The 23,672-nt window shown below is 42.5% G+C and overlaps 1 protein-coding gene across 8 annotated transcripts in view; it reads right to left on the minus strand.

Annotated features, from left to right (window-relative positions):
• Positions 1–23,672, minus strand: part of PCDH15 (protocadherin related 15) — an 814,794-nt gene that overhangs the window by 319,026 nt on the left and 472,096 nt on the right. For all 8 annotated transcript variants that reach the window (XM_032445316.1, XM_032445314.1, XM_032445315.1 and 5 more), the window contains one exon: positions 8,945–9,006. The gene's annotated coding sequence lies outside the window, so the exon portion shown is untranslated. The remainder of the gene's footprint in view (positions 1–8,944; positions 9,007–23,672) is intronic.

The following is a 23,672-nucleotide window of genomic DNA, read 5'->3' on the forward strand; positions in this document are numbered from 1 at the left end:
GTCTACTGCTAAGTAATCCCACTGCAGTAGCTGTGAATACTGGATTGTCCCTGTTAATGCACTCACTGTACACTCATCAAGCTCCCCTACAGCTAGCAAAGGTTATTTCTTAGTCTTGGAAACAACTGAAAGGCCCAAAGATCAGAAGTGTGATACAAGCACATTAGAAACAAGAAGCTCAGAACATTTCATAAGTCAGTAAAGACGTGTCCTTAAACAGTCAAGCAATACAAATCACCTACCACACAGCACATGAATCCCCATCTTCTACCACAATCTCCAGCTTCATGCTCAAAGATTCTTCAGCACTAAACTATTGCCTTGCGAGCCAATTCCTTCCTTCATTTGCAGTGCTGTTACAGAGGCTTTTTTTACTTTACACACTGCCAGAATGATGCTCCATCATTTGTTGCCTTACCTCACAGCACCCAAACCTAAGGTGCTGTTTATTGTATCGCTGCTGGAGTGAAGAGCGCTGCACATAGAGCTCAAGCTGTGCTTTTAAGTGGATTCCTTGTTTTTCCACCACCCTCTTGCACATTTTTGACAATTAAGTCTCCCAACAGAACAGCAGAAGTTTGCTCTAGAATCAGATAATCTGATTCTAATTTAACCACATTCCCACTGTTACTTTCTATTTATACTTCTGACAATTACATATCAATGGAAAGTGACTGGATATCAGGCATAATAGGGAGTCACTGAACCAAAGGCAGCCAGCAGCATCCGTAGTGAAGTGGTGCGCTACCACAGCGAGCTGTGCCCCAGTTCAATCAAAAGAAGCCCTTCATCACTTCTTTGCTGTATTTTTCATCCTGCACTATTGCACAATGTTCAGATTTGGGTACTTTCCCCAAATGGATTTCTAATCACTGTAACCACTTTCCCACCTATCACACAGCACAGTCATCAAGCTTTGAGTTACTGTATTGAGTCTTTCTTGCTTTAATCCCAATCTTGTGCTGAATAAATCCCCACATTTCAATTACAACTACCTTATAAATTCTGCTGCTAACAACATGCTCATAGCCCTATGCGACAGAAGATAAATTTAAGCCATAGGCTGAGGATGCTCAGCAAAGATTTGCAACTTGTTTGGACCCTTATTTATGTACATCACTTGCTTTATTAAAATCAAAGTGTAGGACACAGGAGAATGCCATGTCGCGCTGCCTCTGCCTCATGTTTACAAGTCAAGCCCAGGGAAGACAGCAACAACAGAAAGCACACAGAGATTACTACTCACAGTAACCTCCCATCACCTCCTGCTCAGACTCACTAAAGCCACAGTTGTGTCCTCACAGAGAATGGCCTTGAATGGACTTTAGCCATTCCAAAAGGCCAAAACTACCAGCCATTAAGCAGAAGAAAGATTTTCCTGATGTCCTTTTGTTTGGTGCACAGGGAAAAGCTTCTAGACTGATTGAGCAATTTTCAACCTATTTTCAGAAGTCTTCAGCCCAATCATTCCCTTTTTCTCCCTTCTTTGTATGTTAATTACAATTCATTACGGATCTCACCCATACATGATCTACTTGAATTTCCTCTACATCATAAAGAAAATTAAATTAGCTGACAGTGTTGGCTGGCTAGACTGAATGACCTGCATCAGATGAAAACCACAACCAATGGAAAGAGTATGCATCTGTTAATGCCAAAGCTTAGATTTTACTTCCACGAAGGATCCTCGTTGGTCCTATTGCTGAAATCAACTGCAGAGCTGCTAGCTTTGATTACAACTTCAAAGAGAAATAGAAATTAGGTAGGAAGAAAAGCTTCATAGCAAGCATTTTTCATGTTTGTTACTTAAGTCAATAACCGGAAGCTTGTGGGGTAAAATTAAAAGCTGTTATCAGCAGCAATCTCCTTAACCAAAAGGAAGAAGGTCACTATTAGGCAGAAGCGTTCGAGTTGGACTGAATACAGAAGTGGGCAGATCCTGGGTAAGACGTACATCAAAGGACTCAGTTCAGATGCTTCTTTCTGTTTTGAGAAACATTTAAGTGGAAATGCCAGTCTTGAAGCTTTATTCGACTGCATTGAATTTTCCAATGTTGCCACAGTATGACGGATGGCTATTCTGGCTACTGAATAACACTGATGGAAGCGTTAAACACAAGTAAAATCAAGTAGCGCCCAGGCATGTGGTTTTGTGTTTCCAATAAATATTAAGCAATGAGCCCTTCTGATGCACTGCCTATGTTGGGAAATGAAGTGACCAGATCTAGTCAAGTGTCTCAAAACATCACAACCAAGGTCAAGGGAAGAACAAAAGAGTCTGCATATTTTGTAAAATTGAGCTCATAATCAAAAAAAGACTCATATTGGCTTTTTCTGACCTGCAACTAGGAGAGCTAAACCTAGTCTGTCTGAGATGATGACTTCTGACACAAGCAGATCACTTGCTACATGGTGCCTCATGCACCTGAAAGGTTCATGATTGAACTCATACTGATGAGTAATATCCACGATCACCAGGCACCAAGGCTAAGTTATAAAACATTAAGCACCTTAAGCTATAGCAAGAAAACAACTTGGATAAAACCTAACCTACCATCAGAAAGCATTTTCATTTCTCTTTTACCCCCTTAAAATAATGAGAGATGTAAGCAAAAAGCTCTGTATAAATACTGTTAATGATCACTACTGGTCCAGAAGATAAGCATGTTAAACACATCATGGTTATCCACACTGCAGGAAGCCTGAAATATACCCCTACTTCTGGGAGGACAGCACACCCAGGATCAGAGGAGGGCTCCAACCACAGCCACCCCACTCCCTGCAGCTGCCATGCACAACCCCAGCAAGGCATCACCCTACGCCAGTGGTAGGGCAGATTCAGCCCGAAGGAAAGGGGAACATGAGAGGCAGAACAGCACAGCTTTATAACTTCATCTCAATCCCAACACATTCTCAGTTGTTCAACACGAAAAATGGAAATAAAACACTCGCTAACAGTAATAAATTAGAGAAGTTAACACTTGGCTACAGCAGAGTGTTCCTTGTAACGTTCACTGAAGGATTACTAAGCACACTAAGTGCTGACATCAAGAAACAGCTTTCTTTATTTACTGAAACTATAAAGTTGGTTGCAGGTAGCTCCAGAAGGTGTCCCTCTTTTCTTCCCCCCACCTTAACCTACACAAAGTAAATGCCATTAGTAGGACTTGATGGATTACATTGGAAGTGTTCCTAAATCAAAACTCAAACCTGTTTGAAGCTTCTTAGTCCCATTTCATCTCGGACTTGCTGGACAGATTGATATACAGTTAGCTTGGAAAATATGGCAACAGAAGTAGAGCAGTCTCCATCTAGATACCTTTAAAAGCCTGAAACATCTGGGTCACAGTAAGATGTCAAGACATAATAAATAGCTATTTGTATTGCTCTGAATTATGGTTAGTAATTCTTTGGTATTAAACAGGGATAGCTTCCCAAAATAACCCGCTCTGCTGGCACTTATTGAGCAGAAAATCAAGGGCTGAGCAGTTCATGAAGCAACTCTATGAGATGGAATTATTGTCTAACCCACCAAAGAGAGAGATTCCACTTCAAGAACAACTCTTTGCATTTCTTTGGCCTAGGCACTTACGTGCACACACAAAGCCTCTTGAACTTATTTAGCTGTTCCAACCAACTTAAAATCCCTTACTCTGCTAATATAGCTGGGATCCCTTTGGGTTGAAAGTTAAGTTTATTTTCTTGTTTGATTGGCATGGAGCAACACAATGCTCCAGCAACACTTCCACAATGGAAGGACACAGTGAGCTGGGCCCACAACCAGCTCCAGGAGTTTGCAAGGTTTTGCTGTACAGTCAATAATAACCAGACACACCATGCAAGTTTTCTTAAACACTTAGCAGGAGATTTGCAACATCAGTGTCTCATTACATTAACAGATCTGACAAAGACTGCTCCTTACTCAACATCTAAGGAAGCTATCATTATCCCATGACTTTGATTACACCAGTAATTAAACGGGCTAAAAATATTTGACACTAAAATCCCGAAGAAAGCATAGAACCAATATACAAAATAACCTGCTCATACTTTCATCTCTCTTGCAGGCATCCTTGCTCCCAGCAATAGCTTTTTCATCTTTTTCCTTTAAACAAGAACATTTCAAGGCTTTGATTTGGTGAAGTTCAGTACAGAAACTGAACCGACAGAACTCGAGCTTCTTTCAGACACTTGTGCTTGCAAAATCAGAATGCTTAGGACCTCTCAGAGTCACTTGAGAATGTTTCAACTCTTTTTGACTTCACTGGAGAAATCCACAGTGGGATGGTTTTAATAAGGTACACCAAAGCACAATAACAGGGTACGCTAAGGCACAATACCAGATCAGTAAAACAAAAGGTGGCAAATGATCTAAAGAAATGCAAACTACCTCAGTCTATGCTTTTCAGCACCTCACATGACTCTTACTTGGGTCACCTACCTGTACTGTCTTTCCTGTTCATATTTTAATATATAAGCGCTATTCATCCCCGGAGGTAACCCTGGTCAAGGCAGCAAAAGCCTTTGGCCTGTCTAGAATTCCATACCCCACAGCTTCCCAGCAGCTTCAGACCCTTCTGCACTCATCTTTCCAGGCTCTGAAGGAAACTCAAACATACTGTAAGGTGGAGAAGTTAATTCATGAAGTCATCAATGGTCCCTTAAAGAACCAAGACTTGAACTACTGGTATAGCCAAGCACAACAAAAGGGACACTGACATCTCTCCATTTTTATTTAATACTGAACGCTTTTAAGTAATGGTTTCTCAGCACCACACGTTTTTCATGTTGCTGAAGTAGACAATGACATGGCAAAATGTTATGAAACCCTGATTATTCCTGAGTATTTATGAATACTCCTTAACACATTTGCTAACATGGAGCTATTAAAGAACACCGTGACCAATTTCCTTAAGTGCTAGCAAAATGAACAATGTAGTAATTATGAACTTGATACTCCTGAATCTATGTTGCCACCTGTGGACAATCTAGAGTTGCTGCTGTTTACTGCAGGTCACTGTCTTGGTGCACATGAACCTAACACTTGTAAGACATGGAACAAAAGCAGCAGCTGATGTTTACAGCCTTTCTGAGCCAGCTTCCTCACCCAGCAGTCCTTAAGAGTGAGAAATATCTCGGAGGAGTTGCACATGTTTCCAGCCCACAACTACCAGAGCAGAAAAATAAATCCATCCGCTGTTACTTAGTACATTAAAGATGGGAACACGTACACCGAAGAGATCAGATAATAGGCTTTCTAAAACACTGCACATCCACAGCTCAGTGCAGCCTGCTATCTCTGTCAGGTTTGCAGTGCCTGAACACCTGCAGCACTTGCTGGAAAAACTGCAGAAGAAAAATTACCTGGCTAAGGGGTGTAAATCTCTATTTCCATCCTAGAGCTATTAACTAAGTATGCTTTATTCAGAATCCAAGGCAATCTGCTAAAAACAAAACAAAAGCCCTTCCCAAAAGCACCCAGAGCAAACAGAGTTGCTGTTGGGGTCCTTGGGAGCAGGTGGAGGGCACCTCTGGGCTGCCACCCCTGGAGCAGGGGCTGGCTCAGGTTCACCTAAATACAGAAAGTACTTAATTCCAGTTTAGCGATCTCCACCAAGTTGTTAACGACCATAGAAGTCATTGGTTGTTGCAAGCACAAAGTGGCAATTTTAACAGCAACTCTAACCGAGATATTGAATGCAGGAAGAGCAAATGGGGAGAGAAATCAGTGACTGCAGCATTAAGAATACATTGGACCTACACACTCGAGAGGGAAATCAATGAGCAGAAAAGCCAACTTGCAAGAACACCAACCTCACAAGAATTCTGCTCCCATTTAGTTAAAAGAAAAAAAACAAAACAAATCCCTTTCTAATTCCAGACAAATCAATTCAGCCGATGCTCTGCTCTGAGAAATGGCTCCAAATGTTCAAGTCATTCAAGTAGGCCAGGGTTCCCATCAAGGTAAAGCAGGCCTCAGTTCCCATCAAGGTAAACAACTCCACATAATTTTCAAATACAAAAGAGAACTGATAGAAAAGCAGACTTTTAAAATGGTAATAAAGAGAAAAGGGTTATTCAGTTATAATCCCATCCTATTTCAGCTCTGGTGTTTGGAACCCTGTATTTTATCATTATTATTATTTACTTCTGCCTCTACAACTGCTAAGAATAAAGGAGAGCCCCAGCCCACATACTGATACCTGCAGCTGCTTTATACCCACAGCCCTGGAAGGCTCTCAGTTTAACTTCTAGCATGGCTGGTTATAGCTGCCACTCTGTTAGCTCTGACTGCAACACAGCCAACAGCCCTCGCTTACCCACGTCCTGGATAACATGCAATAGCTCCCAGTAGTGCCTGACTCGCTCGGCCACCTGGAGCGCAGTCCTCCCTAAGGAAGTATCAGGTCCAAGAGGTCAGAGATGTACAAGAACTGTACTTTCCTAATGTATTTTATGTCAGTGTAAGAATATGTGGATATGAGATAATGAAGCTTTAAGTACTAGATTAGCACACATCAATAAACCCGTACACAAAGATAAATACTGTATCTCCCTCCAGGGTGACCAGTATACTCTGACAAGGAACACGGAAACATCCTTCCCTCTATTACAGGCACTTGCATACTCAGTATCTGTGCGAGCATAACACATCAAAACAGAGTGTAAGTACACTACTGCCAAGGCATCAATTTATTGCAACTACAGCAATGGTTCCATAATGGATTTACTTAAAGAAAACGACAAGAAGCCTGGGCACATAAATGCAGCCACTGGGAGGTAACAGAACTGCACTAGGATTTGGGAGCTGACCTCACCTGGTGCTGTCACTGCATGGGCTTAGACAGAGCAACCAGGACTCTGGTCAGGACAGCAGTGGGCATCACCCAACAGCAGCTGCTGAAGTATAGCCCAGCTATATAGAAAGATACTAAGTAGTTTTCCCACCTTCCAAAGGTTCTACAACTCACAAGCACTAACTTCAACAAAGAAACTGATTAGATTCTCTCCAATTGGGATTAAAATTAAGGAATAAATCGACATGGGGTAAGAATTGCCTGGTGCTGAGATTTACATTTGAACTTGAGTTAAATTCTGGAGTCTATAAAACTACCCATAACTGAATCTTGAACAGGGAAAATAAATTTATGGATGTTATGGAGAGACAAATCATGGAGATAACTATCAAATATAAATCTACAGTGGCTATATAATAACAGCATCAGAGATACACGATTAATCTTTAAGACAGAGATACTGATGAATCAAGGATGCTTTCACAGGAGAGTGGCGGTTCTGGCCAGCTGAGTGCTTCTAAGGCTGCCACCACCACCCCCACGTGGAAAGCAGCTTTACTCAATAAAATCAAGCCAAGAAGCACTAGCATTTCCTTACCATGCTAAGAAATAGGACTGCAGGCACTCATGCCAAGCAATGTGCACGACAGCTTCCAGTGAACAAAGGGTGAAAGGGTTAAATACACATTTATATTCATTTGTTAGGCTGCTACCGAGCACTGATGCACACAGCAAAGCTTGCACTGAAACCCTCGTGTATTTTAGAGATAGCACTTTACTTTCAGATAAGTTGCTTCAGCAAGTGAGGCTTACTTGGTCACATCACACTGCTGCCCACCTGCCTTTCCCAGAAGATCCTTGATGGCAGTATGAGAGCTACCAGGACACAACTAATTCCTGAAAGCAGGTAGGAGAGCTCATGCATAATCACTCCCCAACAATATGCTTTTAATGAAGTTAAAACAAACTAAGCGGACAAACGTGATGCACTGGTAACTTCAAGCCATCTTACAGGCACCTGAAATGCCACATAGCTGCTTTTACACCTGTATTAGCAGTCAACTGTGCTAAAAACACAATTTCTCCCATTATAAATGTATGTATTTTTCCTTCCTAGCAAAGGTGGGAAACATCATTTAGCTCTAGGAGTACCAAAGCAATTACCTTAAAGGATCATACAAGCCATTGCATAGCAGCATCAGCCAGAGACAGTCACTGCCACAACCTTGTTTCCTCTTTTACTAATTTCATTTGCAAGACCTCTAGAGGGCAGTGAATAAAAGAAAATAAAGAACCAGAAATAGCCAGGAACATTAAATATAATTTTAGCAATTGGAATCTCCTCTAATTATTCCCTCCTATTGAAAGCCTTCCAGGTAATTATATGGATTTATGGATTAATCCAACAGAACTTTGCCAGCCCCCAATGCTACGCTCTGCTGCAGTTTGCACTGACAGACTTTACAGCACTGCTCCAGCCACTGATGTTCTTTTTCAAGCTGAATGTCTTTCTTGGACCTTCACTAAAACATGCAGCAGGACATTTTACATCCATCGTGTTCACAAACAAAGCATTCCCACTCCTACAAAAAGCCACACTAAGCCAAAATAAAATCAAGTCAAGCTGACTTGCTTAGTCTGTCTACAACAGTAAGATATTAACATTCAGGTTCATGTCAAAATATCCAGGAACTACAACAGAAGGTAGAGTCAGATAATTCCATTTTGATTTTTGTGCACGTATTGGACATAGATTAAGGTGTACTGCTAATAGCTTCATTACTCTTTTCACTATAGCTTACAAAATGAAGCTATTACCAATAGAAATATGTAAAATCAACCTAAATGGGCTACATCTGACTGAAACAACTGGGTAGGTGCAGTATATTTGGCCTTATCTTAAACAGTGAGCATGGCAATCAATACAGCATGAGCCTACCATTATAACATTTCAGCTACGCTTTAATAACTTCCTATGGCCTTAAACATCTGAAATCAGCTATGTAATTACCACAGGCAAAGCTGTCCTCACCATGCATTAATATTCTGCTTATTGTTCAAATGCAGAACAGATGTGTTAAAGCATGTAAGAACCAATGCATTAAGGACCAAGAGCTCAACAAAACATGCGTTTATGTCAAACTTACATGAACTTCTGAGCCCTCTTCATACTGCATCAAAGTCCGCTGCACTGTCACAGAGTGATGTCCTACAGGGGTGAAAAATTGGGAAAACGTTATTCTTGCCCATTTCACAGAAAGTAATTCCGCTAACGTTAATCCCCAACTGCTCCATCCTAAAAGCAAGACTAAGGCACACGGGGGGGGGGGGCTTTCTAAGAAGCCATTTGATGTTGACTTGCTACCAGAGCAACTCCATGCTCCAGATTGTATGAACTCGATAAGGTGCATTTGTTTCCTCCAAACCTGTTTCTGTGCATCAAAGCTGAAAACGCTAACATTGGCTGCTTTCTCTTAGCACAAGTCTTACTACATTTACTAAGATCCAACTGAGATCATTCAGACACTCTTACAGAAGCATCCTGAGCTTTGTGAAACAGAGCAGGCAGTGAAAGGGAAGGTCTATGCAGGGACAGGCTGCAGAAAGGGGTAAAGAAGAAACAGATGTCAAGACCTTGTAGCAGTAGCTTTGGGTCGAAGCAGCCCTGGGCAGGCTTTAAATGTTGTTAGATCCCCAGCAATGATCATAGATGCCTCCAGCTGTGTGTACCAATGGTACATACAGTCAAGGAACATACTCTTATTTCTGAGGATGGGAGTGCTGCTGGTTCAGGAACTTCTGGAATTAGAGTTAGCGTTCTTTAAAGCTAAGAAAAGGTTACACGGCATTTTTTCATGAGATCCTCCATTCAGAAAGCTGCTTCTATTTTACTAAGCAGCTTTACACTGATTTCTCAGTTGCCCATAAGTACTCTTCAAAAAGATTAAATCAAAGTCTGAATGGCTTGCGAAATTCTCCCCTGCCAACCACAAAGAATCAAGAGGGATGAGAGGCTGAATCCCCGATGTAAGCAGGAAGGCTGGTGCTGTCCCAGCTAATGAATGCCAATCAGAGTCTCATTACCCAGTGTGTTTCAGAAGTAAGCTAAATGACACAGAGGTTGTGTTCTTGATACAAGTAGCTGCACTGCTTCTAAAAAGAAAGACCACATACCTGTCTGGGGACCATAGAGAAATACTGGGCTTCACCTTCCCTACAGCAGCAGTAGCACATCTACAGGTGCTAAATGATCAAGAAGAGGGCTGCCTAGGAGGCACAACTAATAATACCTCCACTGTTCCGTGACCTCATTAACACCCTTGCTTATAGAAATCTTTTGCTTGAGTGCAAGCCACTCACTCCCTCCCCCAGGCACACAGGCTGCCTCACGCTGAGCAAACCGCCCAGGTACATAGAATTAGAGCAGCTCCAAAAGCAGATCACAGAAGGCCATGCAGGCAGCAGACACAACTTCCTCTCTCCTGCTCTGGAAAACAATCATGTAATCACACACAAACAAGGTTTCTTCAAAGGATCCAGCTTCTCTACCTGCTTACAGCTTGCTCCTCTGGGACTAATCCAAACACTGTGCTGCATTCAAGCAGTAACAAAGCAGATTCTTCACTTGAACAAGCAAAGGTTGTGTTGTAAATATGAAGTTTCACACACAAACTTCAGCTTGGTACAAACCAAACCACCCACACCAGGTCATCACTGGCTTGGCTTTCTCCGCATCATCCTTCCCAGACATTCAGACTACACCCATGGTGCAGAATCCAGGGGCAAGAGGTCCTGCTAGCAAGAATAAGCTTGTCATCTTTTACACAGCTTGGTCATTGTGGCTGTTTTCATTGCTGTTGGTAACACACTCAGTACTTCTGGAGTTGTTTCCTTTGATGCCTGAAGCTCAAGATCCTGCCTTCTTAGATCTACTCTGCCCTCTCTCAGCTCGCCAGGCCTCCTTTCAGCTGCTGCCCTTCAAATTCTTGCAGAGAACAGCAGCATGCAGGATTCAGAGAGATTTGCTCTATTTCATGGTCCTTTACCTCAAATTCCTTGCACAGTTGGTTATGCAGAAATTTAGGTAAAAGAAAACAAACCAAACACAATAGCAATAAAGACGCACTGCAGCAGAAAACAATTTGGCTACACGGGCCACCACTAAATCAGAAAAGCTGCTGTGAATCCACTGCTAGCTTAATGAGGAGGTAAGTCATTAGCAAATGGAAACATTTAATCCAAAAAAGTCTGAAGCAATGCCAAGTGTCTTTTCTGTCTCTCAGTAGCAAACTCCCTGAGAAGCTCCAAGTAAAGCACAGTCACCGTGCTCATTGAAAATAAATACATAAAAACTGAGAAATGAAGTAACTGAAAGGGAACAGGTAAGGCTTGGCACACCCCCTCCACCATCAACATTCATATCCTGTGTTTCATCACAGCAAAATGAATTTCTGTCTTCAAACATTAAGATTTACAACTGAAATTATAATCCCTGCATCATAGAAGCCTTACACTGGAAGAGACCTTAAGGATCATCTAGCTCCAGCCCCCTGTCACAGGCTGGTTTCTGACCAGGAACAACACCTGCCCAACACCCCCATCCAACCTGGCCTTGAGTGCCCACAGAGATGAGGCACCCACAGCTTCTCTGGGCAGCCCGTGCCTGGGATTCACCATCCCCTGAGTCAAGAATTTACTCCTAGTATCTAACCTGCATCTCCCTTCTTTTAGTTCTAAACCACCAATTCTTGTCCTATCACTATTAGGATATAAGATAAAAGAGCCTGCAAGCTTGATGCCTTCCATGGTTCAAACAAAGCCTCGCCAACATTCTCTCCTTGACCAGGCAGCCTGCGATAGACAAATCTCACCAGAGGTCCTTAATTGGGCTGGCAGCTTATCTTATTCCACAAGCCCTCCATCAGATAACAGCTGATTCTCAGAGGCAGCTCTTTATAGTCTATCAATTTCTCCACATGTATTCAAGAACTACCTGCACCTACTATCGTGCGATTGGGTAGGAACCCCTACCATTAGTAGTAGGACAAAAAAAAAAGAACTAACCCCTTTCAAAGGCCAGCATCCACAGCACCTAGCCCTACCTGTGCCCTGCTGCAGCTAATAGCAAACAAGGAAGGGGCAAAGATGAGCACAGCAAAAAGGCTACAACAATAGCAGTGGTGCTGCTGGCCCCAGGAAGCACATTACAAACCAGCAACATTCTCCAAAGAGAGCATGATGCATAAGACAGATTTTAAGCATGAAGTCATATTCTCCTTAATCGATTTACTTCTGATGAAGCAGCAAAACTGCTTCCAACAGGTAGTAAGCAATACCAAGGAAAGTATTAACAGGCAAGCAGTCACAGAAAGAAGAGCTGAACTCACCCAGCTGTTGATGAGGCTCTCTGGCTGTACAGCACTCCTACTCCACAAGCAGCCCAAACTCAAAAGATGCTCCCAGGCCACTTATATGAGCCAGGTACATTATATGAGCCTTGGGGGGTTGCACTGTGGGCCCACCCCTTCTGGTGGAGCACAGGTGAAAGCAATCTGCTTGTTCTCCCTGGGCCAGCCACACCCCTTCACCAGGTGCTCAATCACCAGTTTAAGCCATCACTTAACAGCTCCCCTACACCTGACAAGTCACAAATGTACCTCTTTTCATCCCTAATGTGCAAGAAAGTTAAATGCTACATGCTGTAGAACAGTTCCACAGTTCTGACAACATCATGGTTCTTCCTAACACCAGTGCTATAGATCGCAGCAGAGCCTTCCTGTAGGGCCACTGGAATCATAGAAAATATCATCCAAATTGTACTTTGTCACCTTCAATGTCAACGAGGCCTTTACCAGTATTCAAATAGTTTCTGCTTCTGTTTTAGTTTGGCACATTTTGTCTTTTAGCATTTCAAAAGCTCCTGAGAAATCTGAAAGGAAAAAAAAAAAGACAGTGGAATGTGTTGGATGAGATGTTGAATTAAGCACATCCATATCCAAGGCAGGGTAATCTGCTTTGAGCACTGCCCTCAGCTCCAGCCATTTGCAGACTTGCCTTTGAGCAACCAGCTCCACTGCACACCTGGCTGCAGGCTAATTATATATATATATTCTTCTCCCCCTCATATTAAAGATACACCTTTGAAACTGCTGTCATTAGGAAGCCTTATGCCATAACCTGAGCATTATAGGCTGATCTGAGTTTAAAACTCAAAGGCAACATAGTTCCAGGTCTGATAGTTTTGGCTTGCAAAGTAGTTTGTCAGTAGAGCAGAAGTACTTGTATGCAGAAGGGAGGAGCAACTTCAGGGGGTTTCATGCAGCTTATACATCAAACCTACAAGTAAGATAGATTCTATTGCAGCCCACATCAGTGGCTTTTGAAACCAGTTTTCTCTCTTTGCTGTGAAGGGACCTCATCAGCAAAGAAGACACACACACGTGTGAGGCTGTGGGGCAAGCACTGACAAGGCCTCCCATTTTCTCTCCGGTTCCTAAGCCGTATTGCTGAAGACTCTGGAAACAGAGAGGGGTTGTGGTGAGGGTTCAGACCCCTGAACAACCAGCAGCCTCCATGGAAACACCTTTCATTTTAAAGTGCAGCAAGGCAGATTCTCTGATGAGGTCACGTCTCTCAGGAGGACTGGAATGACACATTTGGTACAGTGCTCAGTCAAGGGCTGAATTATTGCTCTCCCAAACTTGGCATTTGATTTAGCTGTCATGCTCAGTGCACTGGAGCTAATAAAAGGCAGTGGGCTGTTTCACTCCGGTGACTCGCAGGTCATGGAGAATGAAGGAGATGGTGTTGGCTATGCCTTGATATTTAGGATACAGACTTGCCGATGATTAATATATACGCGTATGGGCTCTTTTTCTAGACACTTAATAACATGTTCCAGTGATGGGACAGGAGGACAGCCTGGATTTATACAAGTGTGGGAATGTTCCAGGAGAACCTATCATCTATTTAGCAAATGTACTAAGTTGCTTCTTTTCCATTCTTAGCAACAATTTCAAGATAAGGGCAAGTAAGGTAAGGCTCAGACCAGGTAAAAGTTCAGGGCTACCTCTGGAACACACAGCCATGAACCGAGCACAGGGAAAGGGATATCTAACTTAACATCAAATCTGCCTTGCTAAAGCACCAATGTGCATGGCCAAGAAAGATGAAGGCTAGCACTCCTGTCTTTCCATACACTGTATTCCAGAAATACCACATTGAAGGCTTTCTGAGATGCAGGAGGAACGGCTTGCTCTGTCTCAGCTTTAGAATAACTTTTAGTACACACAGTAGGGCTCTATATACTCAGAACTATCCAACAGCAAAACACCAGGAATTATACATATATTTTTTCTGAGGTCTAACCACGTAAAAATTAAGAGATTGTTAGGTCAGTGGAAACCAACTTTGGTTGTGATGACAACGTTTTCAGTGATTGTAAATAATTCAGAAGAAGTAGGTCTTACAAAGTCAGTATGACATTATAAGCAGTCACATTTAATAAAACACCCATGCTGAATTAGTCACTGGTCCTTGAGAGTCAGAAGCATAGGGTAAGCTGGGAGGCCTCTAAATAAAGCTTTTAATTTACTGAGAAAATATGTCATAACATGTGGACATAACAGTATGTCCACATAGACTCGTATCATAGAATTGTAGAATAGCCTGGGTTGAGAAGGACCACAATGATCACCTCATTTCAATCCCCCTGCTGTGTGCTGGGTCACCAACCAGCAGACCAGGCTGCCCAGAGCCACATCCAGCCTGGCCTTGAATCCCTGCAGGGATGGGGCATCCACAGCCTCCTTGGGCAACCTGTTCCAGTGCGTCACCACCCTTCCTCCTAATATCCAACCTAAACCTCCCCTGTCTCAGTTTAACACCATTCCCCCTTGTCCTATCACCATCTACCCTCGCAAACAGCCGTGCCCCTCCTATTTATATGCTCCCTTCAAGCACTGGAAAGCCACAATGAGGTCACCTTGGAGCCATCTCTAAAAGTAGCACATCTCCAAAAAGGACTTCTGCTAGCAGAAAGATGGAGAATAAGAGACTATGAGATGGTTCAGTAGGGTCACACTGTCATAACACACGATCCCTGTGAGCTGAATCCAAGCTAGCTTTGTCATTTCCCTAAGGGCATTTGTATGCCTTGCTGCTGAAGGCTCTCCAGTGTCTGGAAAGGTTTAACTGCTGCTCTGAAGCACTGATATTTACAGAAGCAAAGCCTATGCTAGCATTGTTGAGTGCCTCAATACAAATGACAGATCCATTCAAACCCTGGGGAAGCATTGGTGTGTCAGGAAGATCATGACCTTATGTTCCTCTCCTCAAGTCAATGTTATACAAGACTGCAACTTATATTCTAAGATTACTGCTACGCCTCCATGCAATAAAGGATATAGACCTCCCTGGAAACTTCTTCAGATCCTCAGCAGACTTGTTCTCAGGTTAAAACTACCGCTAAGCTGGAGCCACGATCAGTGCATGCTGGTGACCCTGGTTATGTCAAGAATAAATTTCTACAGATTTGAAAGATGCTTAGGCCACACTATGAACAGGGAGTGCAGGCGGGGTTGCTTGCTGCTATGGCTGGTGGGAGGGAACTGCTGACCTCTGTGGTTATCAGAGAAGCGTAGGAAAAGATGTAGGTTCTTCAAAGGGCAATGCTAATGAAAAAAAAAGAAAAGAAATCTCTATCAGATGCTAGATGATTAGAATTCATGATGACTCATACTCAAAGGCCTGTTTCTAATCCCTATATATGATAGCAACTTATCAAGACAGACAGCTGGTTGCAAAGATGCTTTAAAGCGTAACTAGCAAACCCGATGATTGGCAGCTTTTTTTCTTCCTTGTGAAATATATCAAATCTTTCGGTATTTTCACTGTCTCCTTTTCACACCTCTATGCTGGTACACAGAAGTAGCCATCATTTAAATTATGCACTGATGGTGAATTTATGTGATGCATTATCTAGCAGCTAGAGGAAAAGTGGACTCCGCTCTCATAACCATTGAGGTTGTTTTTCCTTCCATGTTGATTTACATCCAAATAACCTAACTTATCAACCTTGCAAATGTCAATCTGCACCAAGGCAGGCAGCTGAACAGTTCTTAAGCAGGCACTCTCCTTGGGACTGAAAGGTCGCTGTGTAACTGATTCTTATTGTGGAAATATTATACTCGGGTTTGGGAGGACTTTCTCCCCATCCGTGAAAATAATCACTGAAGGACTCAACAAAGAAACATCAAGGCCTCAGACTAAATTAAATAAAAGCTGTCAAAACAATTGATTTAAAATGCCAACAGAAATATACTCTTCTAATAGACTCAATAACACAACAGCACTGGTGGGCACAAGGAGCACCCACTGATCAAGGAAGCCCCTGCCTCACGCAGATCTGGCTGCCAGCTCTCTCCTGTGAAGTCAAAACTGCAAAACCTGCTGGGGCTGACTCTAGTTTCCACGTAGGAATTCCCTTATTGGCACCTGCCTTCTACCAGTTCATAATTCCCTTTAAAACATACTTTTCTTCCCTTTCCTCTTTATCGCGTCTCTTTTGGGGAAACAACTACACTTCCCCAAGGGATGCAATCTAACAGGTGACATTACAGCGACGGAAACCACCACACAGAACCTGGGGCTCCCTGTCCTAAAAATACATAGCGGAATCAGAAGGAACAATCTGGGTTATTGGAGGTGCCTTGTAATAGCTCAGGACCCGCACTGAATCAGAATGGTACGTTTGAAATGCTAATGAGTGCTGAGTGCCAGTCTGACCATTCAAACCAGAGCTGCAGTTACTTAACTGAGAATATCTGTAAACCAGATTACCTTCAAATAATGATCCTATTTATGTGCAAAAGCACGTGCTTGAAGCATAACTGTTGGTGTGCGTGAATGTGAAAGGCATAAGTAAAATACAGGGCCTACCAGCAAACTTGTAATAGCATGTAAGAATACAAACTGTTTGAAAAGAGACGTCCAATGACCTTAAGCTACTAGTGCTGCTGGCTGGCTAGCTCACACCATGATGCTATGTTAGCAGCAATACACCAATATTTTAGTTTCCACAGTTTTAAAGGGGAAAATGTAAGAGATGACTGTGGAAGGAGGGTAAATACACGGCTCAAGAAGTCAAGCTCCATGGTCAAGTGGAGAGTCAGATTCAAGTGTGTAAATAAGCCAACAGCCCTTTGAGAACACATTCTCATGTGCAAGAACTACTTTATGTGAGGAAACAGCAGTGATTCAGACGTTACTGCACAACTAATCAGAAAGTTCTCAGCTCAGTAAGAACAAAGCCATTTTTGTCATAAACAAAGATACTCTCGCCCTTAAGCAAGCTTATGTAGGGGAAGATTTGCCCTAAGGAATGGTGAAATCTTGTGACAGTGCTGTCAAAACACCTTGACAGTTACACGCTACTCATACGTTGCTCCTTGCTACCTCAAAAGAGAACAGGAATGGGCCTGAGAGCACCTAGCAGCATCAGACAGGGTGGCAGAACTGATTCCCAGACAAGCCAAATTTCTCTATTTTCATCATAATGTCCCACAGTATATGAGAGCTGAAACTTAACACACACATCTGAGCATGCGTATATTTCTTCATGATAATGCCTAGCTGCCCACTGGTGATGCAAGCCATGTAGCAAAGGAATGGAGAATAGTACAAAAATACCATAACAATTTTATACTAATCATTTTTATGCCTTCCTACAGTGACACTGTTTATAGAATAGGGAAAGTTGTTGATAAAGGAAAGAATCTCCTACAAAGGCATCTTGATTACACATAGTGGGAGAGGTGAAAAAAGTCACCAAGTTAAATGGGGATTAGAGTTGAAGTACAGTTAAGGCTATCATTGCCTGCCTACACCGTAAGAATGAAAGAGCAAGGCAGCAGCGAAAGAGCAGGGCCATGAAAGGACTGCAAAGGCCACAAGTGCTGCTATATGGTTACTGCTTCACATCCTGGCAGCTGGAGATGAGCTCCTGAGCCCCCACAGGGAGAGCAGATTACACTCAGTACTGAACCCACACGGTGCTCCTGGGTTAGGGATTAAGCTGATTAAGCCTGAGGATGCCAGGCTTTGCCAATGGGAAACGTTGCTAGTTCAGGAATGAGTTGAGGAGTTCATGTGGAAGATGCTACGGGACTCGATTTACAGCTAACAGAGGCAAGAGGACTGGACATTCTAAAGATAAAGAGGTTGGAGGTAATGTGATTGGTGACCATTACTGGGATAATGAAAACTAGTTGTATATCACCTTTTTTTTTAGGGAAAAGTGCTACATATAAAATGCGAAATATTTCTTTTCAAAAACTGGGACATCATCTTTGAAGACGGTAACACTTACTTTCCTGTCCTCACAGGATGCTTCTGTTCCTTGGTGTCCAAGCACTACATTATTTTTCTTCATAGAGCAGAACAGCAGGCAGTTTTGACACAAAGCTTCTGCTAATGAGTTTACAGTTTTCTATTTCATAATTAGCAGAACTGAATCAACTCTAGCGTTGTCTTTGACATCACTATATTCTCCAGGGTTTTGCTGTTTGTTTCTTAAGAAGACCAATCCTCCTGTACTGGAGGATAGATGGGTCCACGCATTCACTGGATGTGTGACTTGTCTTGGCAAAGCACTGACTCCATTCTCTGCTGAGTCTCAGCAGTCTGTTGCAGGGCCGGTCTTGAAGGAAATCCATCTTGAATGGTATTAATCAGTGATAATTCCTTTGATAAGAAACCATCCCTTTTGGTTGAAAATAAGGAACCACCATCCTGCTGCTCGATGTGTCTTGCATCATCATCATGCTGTTATTGGAACGGAAAACATACGTTGGCAGGATGATTCTGTCAAAAGCCTAAAGCAAATGCTATCCCACAGCTGAAGTTGTTCCTGGGGTGACTCTCCACATTTGCCCATATTTTAGCACTTCACACATCCCCTCTCTCTCACCTTCCTTCTGCATTTATCTTCACAAAGGGTTAAAGGACTCGTCTAGGATGAAGCAACCCCAAAGCAGTTCCTGTTACAGTAAATGAGAGTCATAAAACACCATTCAGCATAATAACTGTGCAGATGGTAGTCTTTGCTGTTTACAGGAGCCCTGACACTACTTCTGCAGACTCCCAGGAGGCCAGCTCCAGTTCCCTTTTAGCAAACCTCATCGCAAAGCTGCTCCATCAGTTAGACTGTTCACAATGCAGAAGCACGTTTCCTTGCTGCTTTGAACAATGAACAACATATTATGATACCCTGCATTATTTATGTTGGTTACCTTTTACCACAATATTTATTTATTTCAAGTTTCCATCTGCAGGTTCTGGCTACCTTTCACGCTACTGCCCTGCAATTGTGCTCTAATAGGAATCATTCTTACTTAAGATTCTCCCAAGATTATTTATGGAATTAAGATGCTTTAAAATAACTAATCTTTCAGACTTTTAGCATGCGTGTTGCCTACGGTTTCAAACTATTTAGACCCTATGTATCTAGTATCACCTGATTGTGAGCAAGAACATGGCCTGAGTCTTGCTACATCCAACAGCCAGCACCCCACCTCTCTGCAAGAAGGACTCTTCCACCTAGGGATGTCCACAGAACAAGGCAACCCTCACTATCAATATAAGCTGGGGGATGAAAGAATTCAGCACGGCCCTGCTAAAAAGACCGGGAGGTGTTGGTAGATGGGAGGCTGAGGTGATCCTGCCCTTCTGTTCTGCGCTGGTGAGGCCTCAACTGGAGCACTGTGTCCAGATGTGGAGTTCTCAGTACAGGAGAGACATGGACCTGTTGCAGGGCATCTAAAGAAGGGCCACAAAAATGATCCAAGGGATGGAACACCTCTCCTAGTAGGACAGGCTGAGAGAGCTGGGGCTGTGCAGCCTGGAGAAGTGAAGGCTCTGAATCTGGCACAGGTTGCCCACAGATGTGGTAGATGTCCTGTCCCTGGAGACTTTCAAGGTGATGCTGGATCAGGACCTGGGCAACCTTATCTTGCTGTGGTGTCCCTGTTCATTGCAGGGCAGTAGGAGTAGATGACCTTTAACGACCTTCTCTAACTCTAACAATTCTATCTCAAAAATTCTATGACATGAAAAGTGAAGGAGAACAGAAGAGGTATGACTGATATTCTAGCCCTCTGATGTGACTGGATATGTCACATGAAAACATCCATAACATCCTCTGAGACCAATCCATGAAAGCATATACTGCTTTAGAGTCCCAGCAGTGTTTGGAGAGTCCTTTGAGAATTTCTCTCATGCCTTTGGTTGCGTGTCTAACTTCAAATCAAAGCATACTGAAGATGTACCTCAATCCACTTGATTTTTTATCAGTATTATTATGTTTTATTACCTCACTTGTATTTCAGCCCTTACTGTATTTTGAAAAAGCAAACAGACCTTTATTTTGTTTTGAAAGCACATCAATCCTGTAATGCGGAGGTACGGAGGCGCACCATGCCAATACTTGTCTTTATCTACAATTCTCCAAGCTTAAATTTGTTTTCTTCTGATGACAAGTAAAAAAGGCCTATGCAACTGAAATAAGCATAGCAGAAGAGGGGAAACATTTGCCTGTTCCTTATTCTTTGCTCTCATCACAGAATCACAGAATGCCTTATGTTAGAGAGGACCTTAAAGATCATCCAGTCTCAACCTCATTGCCATGGGCTGGATCAGGCTGCCCAGGATCCCATACAATCTGGCTCTGAACACCTTCAGAGATGGGGCATTCAAAACATCCCTATGCAACCTGTTCCAGAGCCTCACCATCCTCTCAGTGAAGAACTTCTTCCTAACTTTTAACCTACATCTACCCTCTTTTAGTTTATGCCATTCCCCCTGTCCTGTCTCTATCAGATCATGTAAAATGTCAGTTCTTCTCCAGCCTGTAAGCTCTCTTCAAGGACTGGAAGGCCTCAATGAGGTCTCTCTGGAGCCTTCCTCTCTCCAAGCTGAGCAAGCCCAGGTGCCTCAACCTGTCTTTGTAGGTGAAGTGCCCCAGCCTTCTGAGCATCTTCGTAACTCTCCTCTGGACTTGCTCCAACATCTCCACCCCCTTCTTGTACTGGGGGGCCTGGGCCTTGAATACACAATATTCAAGATGAGGCCTCACAAGGGGAGAGTAAAAGGGGACAATTACCTCCTTTGCTTTTATGGCCACTCCTCTTTTAATGCAGCCCAGTGTATAGCTGGCCTTCTGGGCTGCAAGCGCAGTTTTTCATCCACCAGGACCCCAAGAATCTGTCTTTATTTTACAGTTCTATCTATGCCCAGCATTTCTTTAAGTCAGCTGGTGGCAATGGTTGGCTCAGCGCTCATTACCTTGTGTGTTGGATTGTCATCCTTCTCACTTGGCACCCACCTATGCTGAATGCCACCTGCCGTTGCCTTGCCCTGCCACGTAGCTTTGCAGAATCCTAATGCAGTTTTCCAGCCAGCACTTGTCTTCACTGCTCTGAATAAAAGCATCATCAGCACACTGTCATCTTTTCCAGTTCATTTATCGGTGCAGTATCACAGGTTTTTAACAGAGATTCTTTTGAGACCCTCCTACCGTCATCCACTCACCCAGAAAACTGATCACGTCATTCTAGCTTCTGTTTCTTACCTATAGATCACATTTGTTTTTCACATAAACAGCTTTTATTTTATCTGACAAAAGTGCAATCTTATGATAATAGAGTATCTTGGCCTTTCGGCTTTAATCGGTAATTCTCACTATGAGAATCTGGCTGCTAATCAAAGTGGTTTGCTCCAAAATACTCCTGTAGGCACCTCCTTCTCTTCCTTCTCAACTGCCGAAAAAGTTTTGCCACATTTCACCCTCTCCTAGTCAAAAAAGGACTACTCGACCAACCAGCTCCTGGGTCTCACCTGGCACTGAAATGCAATGCCTGCTATCAAGGTTTGGAGACATCTAGACAATAGGAGGCAGACAGGCTGCTTATGTGGAGGTCAATTCCTTGTCTGTCACTTCTTGTCGTCCTGCAGCCTCCTACCTGGACATCCAATGCAAGGCTGAGTCCTACCCGCACCTGCCTCAAATTTTACCAGATAACGTTTGGAACATCAAGTTTAAAATCCAAGAATTTCTTTGATTGGAATTCAGAGAATTCAATTTCCTGGCTTCTACATTATTTGGGCTTTTTTCTGTCTCTCTGGTAAGAATGATTTGAAGGAAACTGCTCAGAGATGACAAAAGCTTCAGCTATGTGGTAGGACACTTCTATTAAAAAAATGCTGAACTTCCATATGCTGCGTCTCTTGTTGACCGCAACAACAACCAACCAGCCAACCATAAACCAACCCTGTTAACAGTCAATGAGAGAATGGCAGCACACATTAAATTTTATCCTGTCTTTGTTACATTGGTCCACACAGCCAACAGAAATCATCCATTAAACACTTGTGTTCTCCTCATGCAAGCTTAAAAATAGTATCCAAGATTTTGTGCCAGCATTACTAAAGGAAGCACTCCACAGAGCTGGCCACAAGACCTATCCCTTATGAATATTTCTAACGAGCTTCTTGCAACCTGGTAAGCCACCTCTCCTTACAGCTTGCCATAGTCCCCTTGTTACCCCACTCCTTATCTGCCTGAGCCAGCTTCTTATAATTCCTGCATTAATCTGCACCATCTCTACTTTAAATAATAATTTCCTTTGGGAATTGTACTGAATGAATGCTTCCTTGAAATCTAGATGGCTTAAGCTCATTGTGTTACTGTAGTCTGAGACATGCACTTCTTTCAGCAAAAACAAATGTTACATTAGTCTGAGAAAATCTCCTTCTACCAAATATATAGATATAGGTATTTTATCCCACTTTTCACTTTTATTATATTCTTTATCACTTTTTTCTTCCCATAAATAGAAAGGTTGCAATGTCCTAACTCGTATGTAACTTTCCATATTTCTTTTTTAGTATCTTTGCATGTAATGTCAACATGCACTGGTGAAAAGCACTATCCGTATACTGAAATATACAACTTTTTTGCTACCAGACTGCCATGGCCAGAGCTAAAATCAGAAAAGTAATGCATGCAGTTTCTACAACAGAAGTAACTAATGGAAATGACAGTTTTCCTATCCCTTACCCATCTGCAAATAAATCACACAGACCAGGCAAAAACAACATCTCACCTTTTGGTAGAAGAAGAAATAACTGCTCACTTACCAATGCAGGATGATTTTGTATTGTAATATTTGCAACTTTAAACTAATAATGGAGCACTTAGAAGTGGAATGGAAACAGGGAGAAGAGAAATGCATGGACAAGAATTATATCATGCTGTTTTAGAACAACTGCCTGGTATTGTTCATTAGGCTTTTAATGTGATAGCAGTTAACACTTCCTTTGTGTTTTCCACAGCAAAGAAAATATTTTCACTGTAGTTTACACTGCCATAAGAATTCAGTGCAAGACACCAATGAGAAGGAATCTGATATATTTCAATCTTCTTGCTACTCTTTACTTGAAATTCCAGGTAAGAATTTACAAGTGAAAACATGACTTGAAGAGAGAGAACCTAGGTCATGACATGAATTTCCAACAGAAAGAACCATCTTTTCCCTGTGGTACAGCAGAGTTGCTGAGCTGATTTCCATCTTGTGATTCAAATCAACAATTTAATTCTTAGAGCCATGGAGCGTGCAGCAGACATCATTCTGAAAGCTTCCTATGGATAGATTTTCAATCGCTTCCCTACATCCTTTCCTAAGTTAATCTTTATAAAGGACATGACTTTCAGTCACAAGTGCATCACATAAGCCTTACCCTCACCATGTAACTCGATACAGTCATTTTAGCATAAGAAATGTAAGTGAAAGAATGGAGCGGTTTCCAGGAAAAGCAATA

This window comes from Coturnix japonica, chromosome 6, assembly GCF_001577835.2.
Source record: "Coturnix japonica isolate 7356 chromosome 6, Coturnix japonica 2.1, whole genome shotgun sequence".
In the NCBI taxonomy this organism is placed as follows: domain Eukaryota; kingdom Metazoa; phylum Chordata; class Aves; order Galliformes; family Phasianidae; genus Coturnix; species Coturnix japonica.